Genomic DNA, 25,360 nt, shown 5'->3' on the forward strand with positions numbered 1-25,360 from the left:
GGTAATGCACACATGCTGTGTCATCATGGGTAATGTACACATGCTGCGTCATCATGGGTAATGTACACATGCTGTGTCATCATGGGTAATGTACACATGCTGTGTCATCATGGGTAATGTACACATGCTGTGTCATCATGGGTAATGTACACATGCTGCGTCATCATGGGTAATGCACACATGCTGTGTCATCATGGGTAATGTACACATGCTGTGTCATCATGGGTAATGTACACATGCTGCGTCATCATGGGTAATGCACACATGCTGTGTCATCATGGGTAATGTACACATGCTGTGTCATCATAGGTAATGTACACATGCTGTGTCATCATAGGTAATGTACACATGCTGCGTCATCATGGGTAATGTACACATGCTGTGTCATCATGGGTAATGTACACATGTGTCATAATGGGTAATGTACACATGCTGCGTCATCATAGGTAATGTACACATGCTGCGTCATCATAGGTAATGTACACATGCTGTGTCATCATGGGTAATGTACACATGCTGTGTCATCATAGGTAATGTACACATGCTGCGTCATCATGGGTAATGTACACATGCTGTGTCATCATAGGTAATGTACACATGCTGCGTCATCATGGGTAATGTACACATGCTGTGTCATCATGGGTAATGTACACATGCTGTGTCATCATGGGTAATGTACACATGCTGTGTCATCATGGGTAATGTACACATGCTGTGTCATCATGGGTAATGTACACATGCTGTGTCATCATAGGTAATGTACACATGCTGTGTCATCATGGGTAATGTACACATGCTGCGTCATCATGGGTAATGTACACATGCTGTGTCATCATGGGTAATGCACACACGCTGCGTCATCATGGGTAATGTACACATGCTGTGTCATCATGGGTAATGTACACATGCTGTGTCATCATGGGTAATGTACACATGCTGTGTCATCATAGGTAATGTACACATGCTGTGTCATCATGGGTAATGTACACATGCTGTGTCATCATGGGTAATGTACACATGCTGTGTCATCATAGGTAATGTACACATGCTGTGTCATCATGGGTAATGTACACATGCTGCATCATCATGGGTAATGTACACATGCTGTGTCATCATGGGTAATGTACACATGCTGTGTCATCATGGGTAATGTACACATGCTGTGTCATCCTAGGTAATGTAATGCACACACATGCTGCGTCGTCATGGGTAATGTACACATGCTGTGTCATCATGGGTAATGTACACATGCTGTGTCATCATAGGTAATGTACACATGCTGTGTCATCATGGGTAATGTACACATGCTGTGTCATCATGGGTAATGTACACATGCTGCGTCATGGGTAATGTACACATGCTGTGTCATCATAGGTAATGTACACATGCTGCGTCGTCATGGGTAATGTACACATGCTGTGTCATCATAGGTAATGTACACATGCTGCGTCGTCATGGGTAATGTACACATGCTGCGTCATCATGGGTAATGTACACATGCTGTGTCATCATGGGTAATGTACACATGCTGCGTCGTCATAGGTAATGTACACATGCTGCGTCATCATAGGTAATGTACACATGCTGTGTCATCATAGGTAATGTACACATGCTGCGTCATGGGTAATGTACACATGCTGTGTCATCATAGGTAATGTACACATGCTGTGTCATCATGGGTAATGTACACATGCTGTGTCATCATAGGTAATGTACACATGCTGCGTCATCATAGGTAATGTACACATGCTGTGTCATCATAAGTAATGTACACATGCTGCGTCATCATGGGTAATGTACACATGCTGTGTCATCATAGGTAATGCACACACGCTGCGTCATCATAGGTAATGCACACACGCTGCGTCATGGGTAATGTACACATGCTATGTCATCATAGGTAATGCACACATGCTGCGTCGTCATGGGTAATGTACACATGCTGTGTCATCATAGGTAATGCACACACGCTGCGTCATCATGGGTAATGTACACATGCTGTGTCATCATAGGTAATGCACACACGCTGCGTCGTCATGGGTAATGTACACATGCTGTGTCATCATAGGTAATGTACACATGCTGCGTCGTCATGGGTAATGTACACATGCTGTGTCATCATGAGTAATGTACACATACTGCGTCATCATGGGTAATGCACACATGCTGCGTCATCATGGGTAATGTACACATGCTGTGTCATCATGGGTAATGTACACATGCTGCGTCATCATGGGTAATGTACACATGCTGTGTCATCATGGGTAATGCACACATGCTGCGTCATCATGGGTAATGTACACATGCTGTGTCATCATAGGTAATGTACACATGCTGCGTCATCATGGGTAATGTACACATGCTGTGTCATCATGAGTAATGTACACATACTGCGTCATCATGGGTAATGTACACATGCTGTGTCATCATAGGTAATGTACACATGCTGCGTCATCATGGGTAATGTACACATGCTGTGTCATCATGAGTAATGTACACATACTGCGTCATCATGGGTAATGTACACATGCTGTCATCATAGGTAATGTACACATGCTGTTTTATCATGAGTAATGTACACATACTGCATTATCATGAGAAATGTATACAGTGTTATTATGGGAAATGTAAACATACTGTATTACGGGAAATGTACACATATTGTGTTATCATGGGTAGTGTACACATGTACACTATTACTGTACACGACAATAGTACAATGTCAGTTGAGTGAGTGGACCGAGTTACATGATGATGTTAAAATCAGTCTTAATATGAACTAGTTCAGTAGCGACGCTAGAGTACATAATGAATGAACCGGTTTAAGAAGGTAGCTACAGAGTACATAATGAATGCACCAGTTTAAGAGGGAAGCTACAGAGTACATCATGAACCAGTTGAGCAGGCGAGCTACAGAGTACATCATGAACCAGTTGAGCAGACGAGCTACAGAGTACATAATGAACCAGTTGAGCAGACGAGCTACAGAGTACATAATGAACCAGTTGAGCAGGCGAGCTACAGAGTACATAATGAACCAGTTGAGCAGGCGAGCTACAGAGTACATAATGAACCAGTTGAGCAGGCCAGCTACAGAGTACATAATGAACCAGTTGAGCAGGCGAGCTACAGAGTACATAATGAACCAGTTGAGCAGGCGAGCTACAGAGTACATAATGAACCAGTTGAGCAGGCGAGCTACAGAGTACATAATGAACCAGTTGAGCAGGCGAGCTACAGAGTACATAATGAACCAGTTGAGCAGGCGAGCTACAGAGTACATAATGAACCAGTTGAGCAGACGAGCTACAGAGTACATCATGAATGCAGTTACAGTGACAGGACAGTCACTTCACGCCCAGTTAATAATATTGTAACGTATATTCAACTGATTTTGTTTTTCTTGCAATACGTATTATGTAATTTATTTTCATGTAACTGATTTACTCAGATTATTTTGTTTTTATTGTCAACGATCAGACCTGATTTTCAATACAATACTTTTTTATACAAGGACACCAGCGGAAATACGTCACTGACTTTTTTTTATCTTATGTATAATTTATACATGTTTTTAAGTAAAATTATTGTAATTATATGTAAGATAATCGCTATTATACGTAAGATCCGAAATCGTATAATGTGGGTAAACTTATTAACGTGAATAAACGTACGCAGCTGGTGTTAGATGATAAAATTTGCTCATGAGATGAACTTAAAAAAAATACATTTTTTCTTTCAATATTTAATGGTAAAGAAAAAATAACTACAAGCGAGTTACTGACCAGTGGAGGTGCCGGGGATCGAACCCGGGGCCTCTTACATGCAAAGCAGGCGCTCTACCACTGAGCTACACCCCCTGACGCCACTCTACGCGGGTAACCTCGTCGAGATGTTTCCGAACTTACTCATTTTTATCTTTAATTGTACTAAGTTTATTCAGGTACAGGTACACATAGTTACATTATTATTACTATTATGATCAAAGGGAAGCGCTAAACCCGTAGGACTATACAGCGCCTGTGGGGGGATGTGGAAGGTATTCAGGCTTAATTTAGGGAACTGAAGCGCAGATCCAATTCCTTAGATCTAGAGCCCCTCACCAGCGTCAAGGAACCTTCCTTGAGGGACATACAGTTACATACATTCTCATACATAGCAGTATATGTGTAGATTACCTAGGATGACCCAAAAAAGTGAGATGAAGTGACTTATTTCCATTGGGGTCCCTTACGTTGCTATGTATGATATTCTATGTAACTGTGCCTACCTTACTACTTATTTCCATTGTTATTATGCTCATCCAACTGTGCTCATCCAACTGTGCATGATCATTCAACTGTGCATGATCATCTAACTGTGCTCATCCAACTGTGCTCATCCAACTGTCCTCATCCAACTGTGCTCATCCAACTGTGCTCATCCAACTGTCCTCATCCAACTGTGCTCATCCAACTGTGCTCATCCAACTGTGCTCATCCAACTGTCCTCATCCAACTGTGCTCATTCAACTGTGCTCATCCAACTGTGCTCATCCAACTCTCCTCATCCAACTGTGCTCATCCAACTGTGCTCATCCAATTGTGCTCATCCAACTGTCCTCATCCAACTGTCCTCATTCAACCGTGCTCATCCAACTGTGCTCATCCAACTGTCCTCATCCAACTGTCCTCATCCAACTGTCCTCATCCAACTGTGCTCATCCAACTGTGCTCATTCAACTGTGCTCATCCAACTGTCCTCATCCAACTGTGCTCGTCCAACTGTGCTCATCCAACTGTACTCGTCCAACTGTGCTCATCCAACTGTCCTCATTCAACTGTGCTCATCCAGCTGTGTTCATCCAACTGTGCTCATTCAACTGTGCTCATCCAACTGTGCTCATCCAACTGTCCTCATTCAACTGTGCTCATCCAGCTGTGTTCATCCAACTGTGCTCATTCAACTGTGCTCATCCAACTGTGCTCATCCAACTGTCCTCATCCAACTGTGCTCGTCCAACTGTGCTCATCCAACTGTCCTCATTTAACTGTGCTCATCCAAATGTGCTCATCCAACCGTGATCCAACCGTGCTCCTCCAACTGTGCTCCTCCAACTGTGCTCCTCCAACTGTGTTCATCCAACTGTGCTCATCCAACTGTGTTCATCCAACCGTGCTCATCCAAATGTGCTCATCCAACTGTGCTCATCCAACTGTGCTCATCCAACTGTGCTCATCTAACCGTGCTCATCCAACTGTGCTCATCCAATTGTGTTCAGCCAACCGTGTTCATCCAACCGTGCTTATCCAACCGTGCTCATCCAACTGTGCTCATCCAACTGTGATCATCCAACTGTGCTCATCCAACTGTGATCATCCAACCGTGCTCATCCAACTGTGCTCATCCAACTGTGCTCATCCAACTGTGCTCATCCAACTGTGTTCATCCAACTGTGTTCATCCAACTGTGTTCATCCAACTGTGCTCATCCAACCGTGCTCATCCAAATGTGCTCATCCAACAGTGCTCATCCAACTGTGCTCATCCAACTGTGCTCATCCACTGTGCTCATCTAACCGTGCTCATCCAACTGTGCTCATCCAATTGTGTTCAGCCAACCGTGTTCATCCAACCGTGCTTATCCAACTGTGCTCATCCAACTGTGATCATCCAACTGTGCTCATCCAACTGTGCTCATCCAACTGTGTTCATCCAACCGTGCTCATCCATCTGTGCTCATCCAACTGTGCTCATCCAACTGTGCTCATCCAACTACGCTCATCCAACCGTGCTCAGCCAACTGTGCTCAGCCAACCGTGCTCATCCAACCGTGCTCATCCAACTGTGCTCATCCAACTGTGCTCAGGAAACCGTGCTCATCCAACTGTGCTCATCCAACTGTGCATGATCATAAAACTGTGCATGATCATCCAACTGTGCTCAGCCAACTGTGCTCAGCCAATTGTGCTCAGCCAACCGTGCTCATCCAACTGTGTTCATCCAACTGTGCACATCCAACTGTGCATGATCATCCAACTGTGCATAATCATCCAACTGTGCATGATCATCCAACTGTGCATGATCATCCAACCGTGCTCATTCAACTGTGCTCATCCAACTGTGCTCATCCAACTGTGCTCATCCAACCGTGCTCATCCAAATGTGCTCATCCAACTGTGCTCATCCAACTGTGCTCATCCAACTGTGCTCATCTAACCGTGCTCATCCAACTGTGCTCATCCAATTGTGTTCAGCCAACCGTGTTCATCCAACCGTGCTTATCCAACTGTGCTCATCCAACTGTGCTCATCCAACTGTGATCATCCAACTGTGCTCATCCAACTGTGTTCATCCAACCGTGCTCATCCAACTGTGCTCATCCAACTGTGCTCATCCAACTGTGCTCATCCAACTGTGTTCATCCAACTGTGTTCATCCAACTGTGTTCATCCAACTGTGCTCATCCAACCGTGCTCATCCAAATGTGCTCATCCAACAGTGCTCATCCAACTGTGCTCATCCAACTGTGCTCATCCACTGTGCTCATCTAACCGTGCTCATCCAACTGTGCTCATCCAATTGTGTTCAGCCAACCGTGTTCATCCAACCGTGCTTATCCAACTGTGCTCATCCAACTGTGATCATCCAACTGTGCTCATCCAACTGTGCTCATCCAACTGTGTTCATCCAACCGTGATCATCCATCTGTGCTCATCCAACTGTGCTCATCCAACTGTGCTCATCCAACCGTTCTCAGCCAACCGTGCTCATCCAACTGTGCTCAGTCAACCGTGCTCATCCAACTGTGCTCATCCAACTGTGCTCATCCAACTGTGCTCAGCCAACCGTGCTCATCCAACTGTGCTCATCCAACTGTGCATGATCATAAAACTGTGCATGATCATCCAACTGTGCTCAGCCAATTGTGCTCAGCCAACTGTGCTCAGCCAATTGTGCTCAGCTAACTGTGCTCATCCAACTGTGCACATCCAACTGTGCATGATCATCCAACTGTGCATAATCATCCAACTGTGCATGATCATCCAACCGTGCTCATTCAACTGTGCTCATCCAACTGTGCTCATCCAACTGTGCTCATCCAACAGTGCTCATCCAACTGTGCTCATCCAACTGTGCTCATCCAACTGTGTTCATCCAACCGTACTCATCTAACTGTGCTCATCCAACCGTGCTCATCCAACTGTGTTCATCCAACCGTGCTCATCCAACTCTGTTCATCCACCTGTGCTCATCCAACTGTCCTCATCCAACTGTCCTCATCCAACTGTCCTCATTCAACCGTGCTCATCCAACTGTGCTCATCCAACTGTCCTCATCCAACTGTCCTCATCCAACTGTCCTCATCCAACTGTGCTCATTCAACTGTGCTCATTCAACTGTGCTCATTCAACTGTGCTCATCCAACTGTGCTCATCCAACTGTCCTCATCCAACTGTCCTCATCCAACTGTGCTCGTCCAACTGTGCTCATCCAACTGTACTCGTCCAACTGTGCTCATCCAACTGTCCTCATCCAACTGTGCTCATCCAACTGTGCTCATTCAACTGTGCTCATCCAACTGTCCTCATCCAACTGTGCTCGTCCAACTGTGCTCATCCAACTGTACTCGTCCAACTGTGCTCATCCAACTGTCCTCATTCAACTGTGCTCATCCAGCTGTGTTCATCCAACTGTGCTCATTCAACTGTGCTCATCCAACTGTGCTCATCCAACTGTCCTCATCCAACTGTGCTCGTCCAACTGTGCTCATCCAACTGTCCTCATTTAACTGTGCTCATCCAACCGTGCTCATCCAAATGTGCTCATCCAACCGTGCTCATCCAACTGTGCTCATCCAATTGTGCTCATCTAACCGTGCTCATCCAACTGTGCTCATCCAATTATGTTCAGCCAACCGTGTTCATCCAACCGTGCTTATCCAACCGTGCTCATCCAACTGTGCTCATCCAACTGTGATCATCCAACTGTACTCATCCAACTGTGTTCATCCAACCATGCTCATCCAACTGTGCTCATCCAACTGTGCTCATCCAACTGTGCTCATCCAACTGTGTTCATCCAACTGTGTTCATCCAACTGTGCTCATCCAGCTGTGTTCATCCAACTGTGCTCATTCAACTGTGCTCATCCAACTGTGGTCATCCAACTGTCCTCATCCAAATGTGCTCATCCAACCGTGCTCATCCAACTGTGCTCATCCAACTGTGCTCATCTAACCGTGCTCATCCAACTGTGCTCATCCAATTATGTTCAGCCAACCGTGTTCATCCAACCGTGCTTATCCAACCGTGCTCATCCAACTGTGCTCATCCAACTGTGATCATCCAACTGTACTCATCCAACTGTGTTCATCCAACCATGCTCATCCAACTGTGCTCATCCAACTGTGCTCATCCAACTGTGCTCATCCAACTGTGTTCATCCAACTGTGTTCATCCAACTGTGCTCATCCAACTGTGTTCATCCAACCGTGCTCATCCAAATGTGCTCATCCAACCGTGCTCATCCAACTGTGCTCATCCAACTGTGCTCATCCACTGTGCTCATCTAACCGTGCTCATCCAACTGTGCTCATCCAATTGTGTTCAGCCAACCGTGTTCATCCAACCGTGCTTATCCAACTGTGCTCATCCAACTGTGCTCATCCAACTGTGCTCATCCAACTGTGTTCATCCAACCGTGCTCATCCATCTGTGCTCATCCAACTGTGCTCATCCAACTGTGCTCATCCAACTATGCTCATCCAACCGTGCTCAGCCAACTGTGCTCAGCCAACCGTGCTCATCCAACCGTGCTCATCCAACTGTGCTCATCCAACTGTGCTCAGGAAACCGTGCTCATCCAACTGTGCTCATCCAACTGTGCATGATCATAAAACTGTGCATGATCATCCAACTGTGCTCAGCCAATTGTGCTCAGCCAACTGTGCTCAGCCAATTGTGCTCAGCCAACCGTGCTCATCCCACTGTGCACATCCAACTGTGCATGATCATCCAACTGTGCATAATCATCCAACTGTGCATGATCATCCAACTGTGCATGATCATCCAACCGTGCTCATTCAACTGTGCTCATCCAACTGTGCTCATCCAACTGTGCTCATCCAACCGTGCTCATCCAACTGTGCTCATCCATCTGTGCTCATCCAACTCTGTTCATCCACCTGTGCTCATCCAACTGTGTTCATCCAACTGTGCTCATCCAACTGTGCTCATCCAACTGTGCTCATCCAACTGTGTTCATCCAACCGTTCTCATCCAACTGTGCTCATCCAACCGTGCTCATCCAACTGTGCTCATCCACCTGTGTTCATCCAACTCTGTTCATCCACCTGTGCTCATTCAACTGTGTTCATCCAACTGTGCTCATCCAACTGTGCTCATCCAACTGTGTTCATCCAACTGTGTTCATCCAACTGTGTTCATCCAACTGTGCTCATCCAACCGTGTTCATCGAACCGTGCTCATACAACTGTGCTCATCCAACTGTGCTCATCCAACAGTGCTCATCCAACTGTGATCATCCAACTGTGCTCATTCAACTGTGCTCATCCAACTGTGCTCAGCTAACCGTGCTCATCCAAATGAGCTCATCCAACTGTGCTCAGCCAACCGTGCTCATCCAACTGTGCTCATCCAACTGTGCTCATCCAACTGTGCTCAGCTAACCGTGCTCATCCAAATGTGCTCATCCAACTGTGCTCAGCCAACCATGCTCATCTAACTGTGCTTATCCAACTGTGCATGATCATCCAACTGTGCATGATCATCCAACTGTGCTCAGCCAATTGTGCTCAGCCAACTGTGCTCATCCAACTGTGCTCAGCCAACCGTGCTCATCCAACTGTGCTCATCCAACTGTGCATGATCATCCAACTGTGCATGATCATCCAACTGTGCATGATCATACAAACGTGCTCATTCAACTGTGCTCATCCAACTGTGCTCATCCAACTGCGCTCATCCAACCGTGCTCATTCAACTGTGCTCATTCAACTGTGCTCATCCAACTGTGTTCATCCAACTGTGCTCATCCAACTGTTCTCATCCAACTGTGCTCAGCCAATTGTGCTCAGCCAACTGTGCTCTGCCAACTGTGCTCAGCCAACTGTGCTCATCCAACTGTGCTCATCCAACTGTGCTCATCCAACTGTGCTCAGCCAACCGTGCTCATCCAACTGTGCTCATTCAAATGTGCTCATCCAACTGTGCATGATTATCATGTGGGAGTTCTACACATGGATTAGGTAAGAAATACTCACGTAGGCTGGTAGTACGTATAATTACAGATAATGTGTGTAACGCCCTTACAGCCATACCTATCTCTCTCGCTCCTCTCGTAACACTGACTGAGACTGACTGGCCGCCCACAGTACCCATATGTGAGAGGGTCTTTGAATAATGCCAGGTCAGCACAATATGAATATACAGTGACTCAGGCAGAGACGGTTGGTCGTGAGTCAACTGGCACAGTGGTTACTGATAACTGGTTACTACTACTGAGAGCTCGGCGACGCTAACGTATGTCGTCCCGACATACAACTAATACAAACTAGAGATGGCAGGTATACGGCTTGGGCTGATTCTATACAATGTCAAAGTACACAACAATTAAACATTATAACATACATAAGTAGAACATTGGAATGGCAGCTTACGTAACTGAAACTGTAATGCAATACAAGGTATAATATAGCACAACTTAAAACTCAACAAATGAACAACGAACTCAACGTTGAGATTACACAATAGAAGTGATAAAAAAATTTGATCGATCGATCTGTATTCATGTGATCTACGGATTCTGAGGGAGGAATATATACAAAGAAAGAGTGTTTAACAGAAAGGCAGATTCGGTGCACTCAAATCTAGACTGTTAACTCTCAGAATGCGGAGAGAACATGAACACAAAAAAAAATTCTTGAATACTGATAAGTTGATACTGTAATTATTCATCTATACAGGTTATTTACATTTAACCCCAACTCTGCTAGGGTGAGATTGACATATGCAGAATGGGTGTCATCTCTGGGAGGATCAAACTCTGTAGCCTTAGCTAACTCATGCTGTATTTGAGGCAAATCTGAATTGGAAGTTACAAATGATACTTGAGGATTTCTCAATACCTGTCGTGTACGTAGGGAATAACGACATTCAGGTTGATCATCTGACTGAGTATCAGAGGAAGAGAGTACAGGATCAGGAGGATTGTCAGAGTCTGTCACATTAGTCTGGGTTGGAACATCATTATCATCACATACTAACTTCATATGATCCAAATGCGATTCTTTATACTGACCAGTACTAATCTCTCTAACCTTATACTTATTACCAGTGATATGTTCAACTACTCGATAAGGACCAACAAACTTTTGATCAAGCTTTGGCATTGCAGACGTTTTGTTAAAGTTAATTAGCATAACTCTCGAACCTACTTTGATTTTGGATGGCTTTGCTCGAGTGTTTGCGACTCTTGTAAATTCAGCTGTTGATTTATGAAGTGTTTCACGGATTCTTCTAAAAACACTTTGAGCTAAGCTGGTACGAGTTGCTATGAAATCATCAGGGTTGTAATTTGGTTTCGGATTAGAATATAACAACTCATAAGGCAAACGTTTATCTACACCATACAATGCATAATGTGTAGTGTCACCTATAGAAACATTGTAAGCAGAATTTATAGCACACTGCACATCAGGTATAACTTCATCCCAAGTTTCACTGTTGGGATTGATAGTGGCTCTCAAGACATCAAGTACTTTCTTATTGGTTCGTTCCGCTAACCCATTGCTGGCAGGATGATGAGGAACAATGGTGGATTTAGAGATCTTGTACAAGGTGCACAAATTTTCAAGAATTTCATTACAGAATTCACCTCCATTATCTGTTACTAGGGACTTAGGGGTAGTATGCCTGCAGATAATGCGTTCTTTAAACGCTTTAGCTACTGTCTCGGCAGTCTTATCTGCAATAGGAACTAACTCACAATATCTGGTGAAATGGTCTACCATAACACACAGATGTTTGTTACCTTGGAGGGAACATTGGAAATTAGTTAACAAATCTAGCACAACTCTTTCCCACGGTTCGCTAGTAGTTGGATATACTTGGATTGGATTAGGACCATTAGCATTGCCTTTATGTTGCATGCAGACACTACATTTCTTAACATACTCAGAAATATCAGTTGCCATACGAGGCCAAAAGTATTTCAATCTGGCTTGTTTTACTGAATGATCCATACCAGGGTGTGCAACACCTGGTACATCGTGAACTAGCTGTAAGGCTACATTCACTAGTGACTGTGGAATTACTAACTGGTATACTCTTCTGCTAGGAGTACCCAACTCGGCTGTTCGATACAGTAATTCTTGGTTCATGACAAAGTCACTGATGGGTGCTGGTGGCTTCACAGTCAGAATAAGATCTTCCTGGAGCAGGAATCGAATCACACCAGACCACATGGGATCTGTTCGTTGAGCATTCTTTACATCTTCAGCACTAAATGGAGGGTCTGCAGTTACTATACTAACATGTCGCGATAAAGCATCTGCGACTACATTTGACTTGCCAGGTAAATGCTCAAAGGTGGGATTGAACTCTTGGATAGTCAAGGTCCATCTAGCTAACCTTCCAGTAGGTTGTTTGTTCTGGAATAAGGGTATCAGTGGAGCATGGTCTGTCAAGACATGAACAGAGTACTGATAAATAATGTCTCGGAAGTGCTTTAAAGACCATACTATTGCTAAAGCTTCTTGCTCAGTTACTGTATAATTACGTTCAGCCTTTGTAAGGACTCGGCTAGCAAATGCAACTGCGTTGTACTTGCCATCGGTCTTCTGAGCTAGTACAGCACCTATGCCAATTGAACTAGCATCAGTTGTCAGATAGAAGGGCTTAGAAAAATCTGGAAATTTCAAAATTGGAGCAGATGTTAGCTTTTCTTTTAGAGTTTGGAATGCTCTTTCTTGACGGAAGGTCCAAACAAAAGGAGCATCTTTCTTAAGCAACTCAGTTAGAGGAGCAGCTATGGAAGAAAAATTGGCAATGAAAGATCTATAAAAACCTGCTAAGCCCACAAAGAATCTTACGGCATCAGCAGTTTTGGGAGTTGGAAAATTTAGTACTGCAGTTACTTTACTTTGGTCAGTCGTAACCCCTCTAGGAGTGACTACGTGACCAAGAAACTTAATTTCTGATCTGAAAAATTGACATTTAGACAGTTTGATCTTTAAATTGGCTTCTTCAAGCTTACCAAGTACTACATCAAGTCTTTTCAAGTGTGTATCCACGTCTTTAGACATGACGATTACGTCATCTAAGTACACCATAAGTGCATTACCTATGAGACCTCTAAAGATATTAGTCATGAGCCTTGAGAACGTGATAGGGGAAGATCGTAATCCAAACGCCATACGGAGGAAGTGATAATGACCTGTAGGAGTGGAGAATGCAGTTAGCTCTTGGCTGTCCTCGTGAAGAGGGACTTGCCAAAACCCCTGTAACAAATCTAGGGTTGAAAAGACTTTGTTATCTCCGATATTACGTAAAAGATCACCCAGTACAGGAAGTGGGAAGCGATCTGGAATGGTTTTCGCGTTTAACTTCCTAAAGTCAATCACTGGGCGCCAAGTACCATCCTTCTTAGGTACTAGTATCAAGGGTGCATTCCAAGGGGAATTGCTAGGTGCAATAACTCCATCATCAAGCATTTGATTGATCAATTCTTCTGCGACAGCAACTTGTGAATGAGGCATTCTGTACGCAGGTATGTAGATAGGTCTAGTACCAGGTTCAAGTGGAATACGATGGGACAATAAGTTCGTTATACCCATCTTCTCACCTGGTAAAGCAATGGCTTTACGACGTTTGTTCAACAGAGTCAACAAACGCTTGACTTCATCTGGGAAGTCAGTGGGAGCTAAGTCTTTCTCCTCAACTGGTGGAACAGATTGATCCAGTGAAGTGGATGAGGTCATTCTTACAACAAAATCTTGCTGTGACTGATACGACAAAAATTTGCTGGCAAAAATAATGGTACACAGTCTGCGAAAAAATTAGAGGAATGAGACACTGCTGGCATACGAAAAAAAGACACACATAGAAATAAATGGATAATTTGGTATACTGGGGTGAATATCACTGCATGAAATACAATGACAATTACTGGAGAATACAACGCTGAAAGAATACAATAAAAAAAAAATGAATCACTTCACACAGAGTGACTGACTGGTACACTACACAATAATACTTACTATAGACGAGTAGCATAAAAAAAACACACAGATAAAAAAAATTATAAGATGAGTGAAAACACTGAAAAATATTGTAAAAATAATGAGTTAAAGAAACACAATGAGTCTACACTGAAAACACAAGGTTTAGAGTACACAAGCAATTTACTATAAATGTCTCACACACGCAAATGTCTTTAAATGCAAGAAAAATGTCTCTAAACTATCACTGAAGTCTGTAGTAGTCGGGTGATTACTGGTGATGAGGGTAGGTTGTAGGTTGTCCTGCGCGGTGATGACTGACGCCTCCTACACTCACTGTTGTCGGAAGAAATGCACTCTCTCGGTGAACTCCCATAATTGGGTTTTATCGTTGGCGCTCACCTACAATCTCTTGACCAATTATGTGAGCCAAAACAGGAGTAGGACCCGGTACAAGGGTGCAAACAACCACAGGTAGATAGGGTGGGTGGTGGGTGGATAGTGGTGGAGGTAGAGTGTGGTGGGTGAGGACTCGCTGGTGCGCAACGCCCGCCACTCTACCCACGAAGGTGGCTTGATAAGCCACTCTATGCCACAGGAATGGTGAAAACCACTCTTAGCATCCAACAGGGAGCACAAAGCAATATAGACAATACATCAGAGGAACTTGGCTTACTTCTTACTGCGTGGCTTACTTCTCTCTCTCAGCTGGGTTAGAAGCTGGGTTGGCTGACTGGCTTACCCCACAAGAATGGCTGGCTGGAAGACGTGTAACGATGCACAAAGCATGGAGGAGCAGTTGGATGACAGGAGACAGGCTGGATGATAGGCTGACTGGCGTTCACTTCCACAGTCTGGCTTACTGACTGGCTTAATTGCAAAATCCGGGTCAACCCCTCGGAGATTGAAGCAATTAGCACACGAACTAAGCCAGGAAGCTTGAAACGGCTGCAACAGGCTTGCAGGCTGAAGGTAGTGAGTGAGGGTAAGCGGCTGGCTGGAGGTTCAAATTGACCCTGCCGGCTACTCACAGTCTTTTAACGTCTGGAATTACCCGTAAAAACTAAATCCACGCTCCACACCGCTGTCACCATTTATCATGTGGGAGTTCGACACGTGGATTAGGTAAGAAATACTCACGTAGGCTGGTAGTACGTATAATTACAGATAATGTGTGTAACGCCCTTACAGCCGTACCTATCTCTCTCGCTCCTCTCGTAACACTGACTGACTGACTGGCCGCCCACAGTACCCATATGTGAGAGGGTCTTTGAATAATGCCAGGTCAGCACAATATGAATATACAGTGACTCAGGCAGAGACGGTTGGTCGTGAGTCAACTGGCACAGTGGTTACTGATAACTGGTTACTACTACTGAGATGATCATCCATCTGTGCATGATCATACAACTGTGCTCATCCAACTGCACTCATCCAACCGTGCTCATCCAACTGTGCATGATCATCCAACTGTTCATGATCAACCAACTGTGCTCATCCAACTGTGCTCAGCCAATTGTGCTCAGCCAACTGTGCTCATTCAACTGTGCTCATCCAACTGTACTCATCCAACTGTGCTCATCCAACCGTGCTCATTCAACTGTGCTCATCCAACTGTGCTCATCCAACTGTGCTCATCCAACTGTGCTCATCCAACCGTGCTCATCCAACTGTGCTCATCCAACTGTGCTCATCCAACTGTGCTCATCCAAACGTGCTCATACAACTGTGCTCATCCAACTGTGCTCATCCAACTGTGATCATCCAACTGTGCTCATTCAACTGTGCTCATCCAACTGTGCTCAGCTAACCGTGCTCATCCAAATGTGCTCATCCAACTGTGCTCAGCCAACCGTGCTCATCCAACTGTGCTCATCCAACTGTGCTCATCCAACTGTGCTCAGCTAACCGTGATCATCCAAATGTGCTCATCCAACTGTGCTCAGCCAACTGTGCTCATCCAACTGTGCTTATCCAACTGTGCATGATCATCCAACTATGCATGATCATCCAACTGTGCTCAGCCAATTGTGCTCAGCCAACTGTGCTCATCCAGCTGTGCTCAGCCAACCGTGCTCATCCAACTGTGCTCATCCAACTGTGCATGATCATCCAACTGTGCATGATCATCCAACTGTGCATGATCATCCAACTGAGCATGATCATACAAACGTGCTCATTCAACTGTGCTCATCCAACTGTGCTCATCCAACTGCGCTCATCCAACCGTGCTCATTCAACTGTGCTCATTCAACTGTGCTCATCCAACTGTGTTCATCCAACTGTGCTCATCCAACTGTTCTCATCCAACTGTGCTCAGCCAATTGTGCTCAGCCAACTGTGCTCTGCCAACTGTGCTCAGCCAACTGTGCTCATCCAACTGTGCTCATCCAACTGTGCTCATCCAACTGTGCTCATCCAACTGTGCTCATCCAACTGTGCTCATTCAAATGTGCTCATCCAACTGTGCATGATCATCCATCTGTGTATGATCATACAACTGTGCTCATCCAACTGCGCTCATCCAACCGTGCTCATCCAACTGTGCATGATCATCCAACTGTTCATGATCAACCAACTGTGCTCATCCAACTGTGCTCAGCCAACTGTGCTCATTCAACTGTGGTCATCCAACTGTACTCATCCAACTGTGCTCATCCAACCGTGCTCATTCAACTGTGCTCATCCAACTGTGCTCATCCAACTGTGCTCATCCAACCGTGCTCATCAAACTGTGCTCATCCAACTGTGCTCATCCAACTGTGCTCAGCCAATTGTGCTCAGCCAACTGTGCTCATCCAACTGTGCTCATCCAACTGTGTTCATCCAACTGTGCTCATCCAACTGTGCTCATTCAACTGTGCTCATCCAACCATGCTCATCCAACCGTGCTCATCCAACTGTGCTCATCCATCTGTGCTCATCCAACTGTGTTCATCCAAGTGTTCATCCAACTGTGCTCATCAAACTGTGTTCATCCAACCGTGCTCATCCAACAGTGCTCATCCAACTGTGCTCATCCAACCGTGCTCATCCAACTGTGCTCATCCAACTGTGCTCATCCAACTGTGCTTATCCAGCCATGCTCATCCAACTGTGCTCATCCAATTGTGTTCATCCAACTGTGTTCATCCAACTGTGTTCACCCAACTGTGTTCATCCAACTGTGCTCATCCAACCGTGCTCATCCAACTGTGCTCATCCAACTGTGCTCATCCGACTGTGCTCATCCATCTGTGCTCATCCAACTTTGATCATCCAACTGTGCTCATCCAACTGTGCTCATTCAACTGTGTTCATCCAACCGTGCTCATCCAACTGTACTCATCCAACTGTGCTCATCCAACTGTTCTCATCCAACTGTGCTCAGCTAACCGTGCTCATCCAACTGTGCTCACCCAGCTGCGCTCATCCAACTGTGCTCATCCAACTGTGCTCAGCCAACCGTGCTCATCCAACTGCTCATCCAACTGTGCATGATCATCCAACTGTGCTCAGCCAATTGTGCTCAGCCAAATGTGCTCATCCAACTGTGCTCAGCCAACCGTGCTCATCCAACTGTGCATGATCATCCAACTGTGCATGATCATCCAACTGTGCATGATCATACAACTGTGCTCATTCAACTGTGCTCATACAACTGTGCTCATCCAACTGTGCTCATCCAACTGTGCTCATTCAACTGTGCTCATCCAACTGTGCTCATCCAACTGTGCTCATCCAACTGTGCTCATCCAACTGTGCTCATCGAACCATGCTCATACAACTGTGCTCATCCAACTGTGCTCAGTCAACCGTGCTCATCCAACTGTGCTCATCCAACTGTGCATGATCATCCAACTGTGCTCATCCAACCGTGCTCATTCAACTGTGCTCATCCAACTGTGCATGATCATCCAACTGTGCTCATTCAACTGTGCTCATCCAACTGTGCTCGTCCAACTGTGTTCATCCAACCGTGCTCATTCAACCGTGCTCATCCAACTGTGCTCATCCAACTGTGCTCATCCAACTGTGCTCATCCAACTGCGCTCATCCTCTCAGTAGTAGTACCAGTTCCTAGTAACCAGTTACCAGTAACCAATATACCAGTAGATGACTCACTACCAACCATCTGTGTGAATCACTGACTGATTATTCATATTGCTGCTGACCATAGCAGGATTTCAAACACCTGTCACCCGTATGCACTTTGAGAGTCAGTCGAAGATAGGGAGCAGAGAGAGGCAGGTCGGCTGTTGGCGCTACCCATACTTCCATTATATTATACGTACTACCAGCCTACGTGAGTATTCTTACCCCATCCACGTTATCAAAAACCCACTTGACAAATGGTGACACCGGTGTGGGCGTGGATTTAAGGGTATTTCAGACGTTAGAAGACTGTTTGTGGGGTCCCGGCAGGTCAGAGGTGAACTGTCTCAGCCACCTCCAGCTAGCAGCTTACCCTCAGCACACCACCCTGTGTACTCCAGCCTGCAAGCCTGTTGCAGCCGTTTTTCAAGCTTCCTGGCTTAGTTAGTGTGCTAATTGCTTCAATCTCCGAGGGGTTGACCCAGATTTTGCAATTAAGCCAGTCAATAAGCCAGGAGTGGAAGTGAACGCTAGTCAGCCTGCCTCAGCCTACCATCCAGCCTGTCTCCTGTCATCCACCTGCTCTTTCATGCTGTGTGCATCGTTACACGTCTTCCAGTCAGCCATTCTCGTGGGTTAAGCCAGTCAGCCAGCCCAGCTTCCTAACCCAGCTGAGAGAGAGAAGTAAGCCACGCAAGTTCCTCTGAAGTATTGTCTCATATATCGCTTGTGCTTGGATGCTGGTAAGAGTGGTTTTCATCATCCCTGTGGCAATGTGATTTAGTTAAGCTACCTTGTGCGTGGTGAGAAGTGCGTGGCAGTGGGAGCGCACAGGGCCAGCTTGTTCTGCTGCGCCCACCACCACAACCACCACCCGCCACCCACCTCATCTACCTGTGGGGTTTTTCTTTTTCCACCCTTGTACCGAGTCCTAGTACTTTGGCTCACATAATTGGTCAAGAGATTGTAGCTGAGCGCCAACGATAAAGCCAGTTATGTGAGTTCACCTAGAAAGCGCATTTCTTCCGACGACAGTGTGAGTGTAGGAGGCGTCATCACTGCACAGGACGTCTTACCCTCATCACTAGTCATCCCGTCTTCTCCAGACTTCAGTGAGAATTTTCTGTTTAGAGACATTTTCCTGCATTTAAAGACATTTGCGTGTGTGAGACATTTACAGTGAATTTCTTGTGTACTCTAAGCCTTGTGTTTTCAGTGTAGACTCAGTGTTTCTTTGACTCATTATTTTTACAATATTTTTCAGTGTTATCGCTCATCTCATAATTTTTATCTGTGTTTTTTTTTTATGCTACTCTCTGTCTGTAGTATTATTGTGTAGTGTACCAGTCAGTCACTCCGTGTGAAGTAATTCATTCATTTTTTTATCTTGTGTTCTTTCAGCATTGTATTCTCCAGTATTTGTCGTATACCAAATTATCCATTTATTTCTATGTGTACCTTTTTTTTCGTATGCCAGCAGTGTCTCATTCCCTGATCTTTTCGCAGACTTGTCTACCATTATTTTTGCCAGCAATTTTTGTCGTATCAGTCACAGCAAGATTTTGTTGTAAGAATATACTAAAAAAATGAATAAGTGAATATGTTGTGTGTGCCCCGCCACTTGTAAGTGTTGTGTGCCCCCCACTTGTAAGTGTTGTGTGCCCTGCCACTTGTAAGTGTTGTGTGCCCCACCACTTGTGTTGTGTGCCCCGCCACTTGTAAGTGTTGTGTGCCCCGCCACTTGTAAGTGTTGTGTGCCCTGCCACTTGTAAGTGTTGTGTGCCCCGCCACTTGTAAGTGTTGTGTGCCCTGCCACTTGTAAGTGTTGTGTGCTCCACCACTTGTAAGTGTTGTGTGCCCTGCCACTTGTAAGTGTTACACTTCCAGTTTTGTTTCTTGTTTTATTTTATTCATATTTTTCATATTTCTTTGAACAAATTCACTCTTAGTGTAATTTCAATTTCTTTTTTAACGTAAAGTGTTTTCTTTACTCTGAGTAAATTGTTTTGTCTAATTTACAATTAAGAGTTAAAGTGTTCAATCAGTTTTTCTTCATATTTTTATTTTTATTATTTAACCTACATTTTCCCAGTGTAACTTTATTGCTGCATTGATTATTTCTGCACCTTATTTTGTTGCACTTGTTCTGCAGTGAATTATTTTGTTGCACTTGTTCTGCAGTGAATTATTTTGTTGCACTTGTTCTGCAGTGAATTATTTTGTTGCACTTGTTCTGCAGTGAATTATTTTGTTGCACTTGTTCTGCAGTGAATTATTTATTTTATTGTTATTTTTATGTATTATTATTCTCAGTTAATTATTGTTTGAGTCTTGTTTTTCATTTTATTATTTTTTTCTTCATGTTGTTTTTGTATTATATTTTAATTTTGTTTATGCATTCTTAGAAAATATTTAAATTTCCCAGTTATCTCTCTTTGCATACAATCTCGTGATTTTATTTTATACTTTTACATTGATTTACAGTTTTATTAGTTAATTTCTTTATTAGCAAGAGTACAGACAGCTCATTTTACATTTAATTCAGTCTCCAGTAATATTTTTACTTGTAAATTTCAATGTACTTTTTTTTTTATCTTGTCCAACAGTCCTTTACATTGAGTTGTCCTTCCTCTTGCAGTGTATCTTAGACATTTTTTTGATTCTGCAGAATTAGTTGCATCTCTTTTATTTTAATTTTAACATTTTATATCATTTTTATTGTTCATTATTTTTGCCTTATTTATTCTTGTGCAACTTCTTTGCCATTATGTCTCACGTACCGCCAAGTGATACTTTAGTGAATGTCGACACTCAGACCTCTCAGACTACTGCTGCTCTGTCATCAGTCCTCATAGTTCCTTATCGACTGACAGACCGACCCAGACACTGAGACACTACAGTTTTACTCATGATTCCCTTAATGCGTTACCTTTATTCAATGGCCATGTACATAGTCTTGAAGCATGGTTTACTGCCATTCGTTCTCGTGTTAATGCTCTAGCTAACGGTCCTCCTTCTGAGGAAAGTCTTATCAGACTTGCGAAAGAAGCTCTTCATCGGTCCCCTGCTGCTGTTCATGTTGTTGATCTCCTTGAAATGCGAGACTTCAGGAATCTTACTAAGTGGTCACAATATGAAGAACTGATTCGTTCTTTCCTTGTACCAGTAAAAACAGCTGATCCATATGTCGTTCTTCGGGAACTTGTGAATGCTACACCCATGACTAATGAATCATTGAGTGCATTTGCTGTTAGATTAGACAAACTTTTATCATCATTTATCAATGCTGTCCAGTCCTCAGCTTTTGTCCCTGACGAGGATAAACCATCCACAGCGTCGTTTGCTAAAATAGCAGCTTTCGGAGCAATCAAAGAACTAATGCCGCCTGCTTCCGTGTGTGCTTATGAGGCTAATCCCCCAACTGACGATGGAACCCCTTACAGCCCTAAATCATGTACGTTCCTTGTGCCCCCAGGGTACTTTCCCATGTATCAAAAGTAATTTCACACCTATGCCTCAGTCTGCACCACCTCTTGTTTGTGCCACAGCGACAAATCGTGGTCGTCAACCATCTCAGCGATCACCAAGGACCAGTGTACAGAGTCATTATAAACCTCGTAGTATTCATAGTACATTCAGTAACCATAGTCAGCGGACTTGTTACAACTGTGGTTTCCGTGGCCATATTGCAATTAATTGTCCTGATAGTCACCCTAAGAGGCGTCGTGCTGATGATGAGTACAAGTCAGATCTTCCCTACTGTACTTATCATAGAATACATGGACATGACACATCTGAGTGCAATGCTCTCTACAACCTTCAGTACTCTAGGTCTTTCCGTGGCCGTTCCAACCGCAAAACCCGTAGAGGAAACAGACATCGTGGTTCTTAAAATAACCAGAACCAGGCTCATTCTTCCAATTCGGGGGAATTCGAGCGCCCCAGTCAAACCGTCCCATGGTGACAGTATGTGATAATGAGTACACCATCCCCGTTCACAATTCCTTTGAAGCCTTAAGCAGTCTCGAGAATGACAATCCTGCTGATGATGTTGCTTCACATGTCTCTGACGTAGATGATTTTGGGGATGAAGTGGAACAAATCTTTGCTGATGACAATCCACCTTTTTGTTTGCACATAACTTCCAATGCAACCATAGGCCCTATAGTGCAAGCATCAGTTCATAATGCGCCCGTTCATTTGTTCATGGACTCTGGTGCGCAAGTCAATATTATCAGGTCTAGTTTGTTTAGGGATAAGCAGTTACGACATGTCCTTCTCGTAGAACCGACTCATGTGTCCTCCCTTAGTGGAGTAGCTGGTTCTCACCTGCGTGTCCGAGGTCGGACTTCCCTAACTTTTTTTATCCAAGGTAGAGACTTCACTGCTTCCTTCCTTGTTGTCGACCAGATTACTTTCCCTGGTGACCTTCTACTGGGATTTGCTTCCATGCGAGACTTACGCATTGTGCTCGACCCTTATCGATGACATGCCCAAATTGATGACTTGATCGTACCATTTTGGGGTTACCAGCTTGGATCCGAGATCTGCCATACTGCCGCAGAGTACGACATTCAAATTAAGTCCTTACAGGCCAGTGCATTTTCCAGTAGCATACCCAAGCGGTCAGGCACTGGTGATCCTGTCACTCCTGTCTGTGTTCCTGCAACTTCAGATTTGCAAGATAGTGTCCAGTTACCTCAAGTGTCCGAGGACGCTCTGAGCCTATCCCTGCAATGTCTGCTAGTTCAAGTAGTAGTTTCTCCACAGGGGACGTCTTGTCGGAAAACAATTACTTGCAACTAGTAATGCCATCTCTTGTTGATGTCACATGCCGTCTTCAGAAAGACGTTTCTGTCGCAGCTAGTGCCCTCACTAGTGTCTGTTGTTGTTCCTAGTGTTCCAGATGGTGATAACGTCCTAGTTGACAGTGATTCCTGCAAAGTAAAAGGTCTATTTGTTGAACCATCCTTACATGTTGTAAGAGATAGTAAGATCCATTTCTTCCTAGTTAAACACTTCTTTCTTTGTATATATTCCTTCCTCAGAATCCGTAGATCACATGAATACAGATCGATCGATCAAATTTTTTTTTATCACTGCTTGCAGAGGCAAAGGCAATGTTCGCGGCTTTCACTGAGACCCACATAAAGGATCACTTGGACAACGAAATATGGATCCCAGGTTACAACCTATACAGATGTGACAGAGTGAAAAGGCAAAAAAAAAGGGGGGGGGGGGTTTGGCCTGTACATTGCAGAGTCACTTGTTTGCACAGAACTGCTTAATGCCTCAAATGATGTAGTGGAAGTTTTAGCAGTAAAGGTCGAGAACCAAAACCTAGTCATTGTGGTAGTCTACAAGCCTCAGGACACAACATCCCAGAAATTCCAGGAACAGCTGTTAAAAATTGACCACTGTCTGGAAAATCTTCCAGCTCCTGCACCCAACATCTTGCTCCTGGGGGATTTCAACTTAAGGCACCTAAAATGGAGGAATATAGCAAATAATATTGTTGCAGTAATAACACCAGAAGGCAGCTCTGATGAAAACTCACAAAATTCAATTTAAACCAGCAAATAATAGAGTCTACTAGACTGGAGAATACACTAGACCTCATCTTCACTAACAATGATGATCTGATAAGAAATGTCACCATATCAAAAACAATATACTCAGATCACAACATAATTGAGGTTCAGACATGTATGTGTGGAGCCCCAGACCGACATAATGAGACTAGTCACGAAGGAGCATTCACCAAATTCAACTTCAATAACAAAAACATAAAGTGGGACCAAGTAAACCAAGTCCTAACCGATATAAGCTGGGAAGATATACTAAGCAACACAGACCCCAACTTATGCCTAGAACAGATTAACTCGGTGGCACTCGATGTATGCACAAGGCTTATTCCTCTAAGAAAAAGGAGGAGTAGATGTAAAATAGAAAGAGACAGGCGCTCCCTTTACAGGCGACGGAAAAGAATAACAGAGCGGCTAAAAGAGGTCAATATATCTGAAATGCGTAGGGAGACACTGTTCAGAGAAATAGCAAGCATCGAACTTAAGCTAAAGGAATCTTATAGGAGTCAGGAATCGCGGGAAGAACTAAAAGCCATAAATGAAATCGAAAGAAACCCAAAGTATTTCTTCTCCTATGCCAAATCAAAGTCGAGAACAACGTCCAGTATTGGGCCCCTACTTAAACAAGATGGGTCCTACACAGATGACAGCAAGGAAATGAGTGAGCTACTCAAGTCCCAATATGACTCAGTTTTTAGCAAGCCGCTAACCAGACTGAGTCGAAGATCAAAATGAAATTTTTATGAGAGAGCCACAGAATTTGGTTAACACAAGCCTATCCGATGTTATCCTGACGCCAAATGACTTCAAACAGGCGATAAATGACATGCCCATGCACTCTGCCCCAGAGCCAGACTCATGGAACTCCGTGTTCATCAAGAACTGCAAGAAGCCCCTATCACGAGCGTTTTCCATTCTATGGAGAGGGAGCATGGACACGGGGGTTGTCCCACAGTTACTAAAAACAATAGACATAGCCCCACTCCACAAAGGGGGCAGTAAAGCAACAGCAAAGAACTACAGACCGATAGCACTAACATCCCATATCATAAAAATCTTTGAAAGGGTCCTAAGAAGCAAGATCACCACCCATCTAGAAACCCATCAGTTACACAACCCAGGGCAACATGGGTTTAGAACAGGTCGCTCCTGTCTGTCTCAACTATTGGATCACTACGACAAGGTCCTAAATGCACTAGAAGACAAAAAGAATGCAGATGTAATATATACAGACTTTGCAAAAGCCTTCGACAAGTGTGACCATGGCGTAATAGCGCACAAAATGCGTGCTAAAGGAATAACAGGAAAAGTCGGTCGATGGATCTATAATTTCCTCACTAACAGAACACAGAGAGTAGTCGTCAACAGAGTAAAGTCCGAGGCAGCTGAGGCAGCTACAGTGAAAAGCTCTGTTCCACAAGGCACAGTACTCGCTCCCATCTTGTTCCTCATCCTCATATCCGACATAGACAAGGATGTCA

General features: G+C 44.3%; 1 protein-coding gene and 1 non-coding gene across 2 annotated transcripts in view; both read right to left on the reverse strand.

Moving 5' to 3' along the window:
• Positions 1-25,360, reverse strand: part of LOC128695710 (cilia- and flagella-associated protein 58-like) — a 123,880-nt gene that overhangs the window by 25,451 nt on the left and 73,069 nt on the right. The gene's annotated exons all lie outside the window — the stretch shown is intronic.
• Positions 3,789-3,860, reverse strand: TRNAA-UGC (transfer RNA alanine (anticodon UGC)). The gene has a single exon. It is a non-coding gene; the product is annotated as a tRNA-Ala (tRNA).

Source organism: Cherax quadricarinatus, chromosome 42 (genome assembly GCF_038502225.1).
Source record: "Cherax quadricarinatus isolate ZL_2023a chromosome 42, ASM3850222v1, whole genome shotgun sequence".
NCBI lineage: Eukaryota > Metazoa > Arthropoda > Malacostraca > Decapoda > Parastacidae > Cherax > Cherax quadricarinatus.